Here is a 2,198-nt window from a genome sequence, read left to right as displayed (position 1 = left end):
CCTTCAAGTCTAAGAATAATGAACTACCAGGAGAGTTTTGTCCTGTAAACCATGTTTGCTGCAATATAAGTTTCTTCTGTTCCAAAATCCTCGCTAAAAGTATACATATTACGATGAAACAAAATTTCCTCGCCGAAAACAGTTTAGAGCGAGGAAAAACTTCTTTGCCGAAAGCTATTTATAACGACGAAAATATTTTTGTCACAAAAGCAGTAGTTTAAATTTTTTATTATTTAAAACTTTTTTAATTACTAATTATCATCAGCGAGAAAATACATAATTTAGCGACGAAATCAAATTTGTCAAAAAATATATTTAACGACTATTTTCTAATCCTTGAAATTTTTTAACGAGGTAAAATTATGAGTTTGGGTGAGGAAAAATATTGTCGCCAAAGATTAACAGCAAGAAAAAAAAAATTTCTCGCAAAAAAGGTCTGGCGAGGAAATAGGTTTTTCGTCGTTGAAACTATTCTTGACGAGCTTTCTCCGACGAATTGAAGACGAAAAAAATTTCCTCGCGGAATTACTACAGCGAGGAAACGTTGGTTTTCAACGAGGAACAAGTTCCTCGCTAATGAGGTTTTCTATTGTAGTGATATATCTGATGCTTTCCGCTTAAGCTTCCTTAACGATCGTGTTTCCTGAACCATTACTTAATTTGTAAGTAATTATCCAGGTAAACATCATGATCAACCTTAAGTAACCGTGTACACTAAACCCTTTTTATTTCAATGAGGCCATTAATTATTTCTTTCAACCTTTACCAATTTGGGAAACTAACTTCTTTCTTAAAAATGAAAACGTCCTTATCGCTCCGCTAAACTTTCGCCAATCCGAGCGACCAAAGTTGAGTCGATCCTCACGTTGTACGAGGTCGGTCAACCATGGTCAACTCTCGGAGTTGACTTTTGACTATTTGACTTTGACTTCTGACTGTTGACCAAGTAAACCTTTATTTACCATTATTTATTATTTATTAAAAATAAATAAGTAAATAATTCTTATTTATTAAAACCAATAAATAAATAATTATAAATAAAATTTTACTTTTACTTCTACCGATTTACTTCTCCTTTTTCACTTTTTCACTTTTACCATGACTTTTACCTCCACACTTTCACTTTTACTTTTTACCTCCTTTTTACCGAATTTACCTTTACTTTCACCTTCTTCACTTTTTACCACTTTACCACAGTAAAACCTCCTTTAATCCAATTTTTACCATTTTCTTTATTTTCCTTTTCTTCCAAAAACAAATCCATTTCTTTTCTTCTTCCTTTTTTTTTTCTTTTGGCCAAAACTACACCACAATAATCACCAAATCTTCCACAACAAAATTCCAACACTAAGAAAATCAGGCTAATAAAATCCTACTAATTAAACCATCCTCAAATCTCTATTTTTCACAATTTTTCCAACAACAACAATAGCTCAACATAAACAATATCCTATACTTTGGTTGTTTGATTGTGACTTGATAACCTCTGATGAGGAATTCATATGTGTGACTCGACAACATTTGATTGTAGGTGATAAACAAGACTGACCTTGCACAAGCAGTTGGAGCGTGACGCACTTCGAATGCGAGATGGAGGGCCATTTGTCTTTGCTCAGGTTGGTTGATTGAATGGTTAAATTAGTTAGCTAGCATTTTTGCATTGTAGAAGTATCTTGAAAGGTCTATACTATTATGATTATAATCTGTGTTAGTTATATCTAGCAGTATTTTCCCATGATATCACTTATTCTTAGCAGAAAAGAGACACTACAACCCTGTCTCCATTCGCAAATCTGTCATGTTACCGTGACAAATTTCAAATTTTTATCTGTATAGGTCTTATTTGATGTCTATGGCTTTCGGAATTGCTTCAAATGTTAAATTTCAGTTTCCATGATTCATATCCTTGTGAACCTATATGTCTTTGCTCAGGTGAAGCACGGGCAAGGAGTTGAGGAAATCGTGAACCACATAATACAGGCTTGGGAACTAGCAACAGGAAATAAGCGCCAATGAGCCACCGACGCTTTTTCACTGAATTTGGTTTCTGCATCTTTTTTCCAAATCTCTGTCTACCTCTTAGAATAAATGTGTAAATGTTTAACACTACTCCGCCCCTGCGGGAGTGGAGCGGTGAATGACGAGGAACGCATTGTTGCTATGCTATTACTGTTTAGTGTCACAATTTTTATATCTAA

At 34.1% G+C, this 2,198-nt stretch overlaps 1 long non-coding RNA gene across 1 annotated transcript; it reads left to right on the top strand.

Annotated features, from left to right (window-relative positions):
- The first annotated feature begins 1,573 nt into the window (after nt 1-1,573).
- Nucleotides 1,574-2,198, top strand: LOC112201454. Its single transcript, XR_005810910.1, has 2 exons — nt 1,574-1,616; nt 1,837-2,198. It is a non-coding gene; the product is annotated as an uncharacterized LOC112201454 (long non-coding RNA).

The sequence above is a fragment of the Rosa chinensis genome, chromosome 5 (genome assembly GCF_002994745.2).
Source record: "Rosa chinensis cultivar Old Blush chromosome 5, RchiOBHm-V2, whole genome shotgun sequence".
Taxonomy (NCBI): Eukaryota; Viridiplantae; Streptophyta; class Magnoliopsida; order Rosales; family Rosaceae; genus Rosa; species Rosa chinensis.
This window is presented reverse-complemented; position numbering and strand designations above follow the sequence as displayed.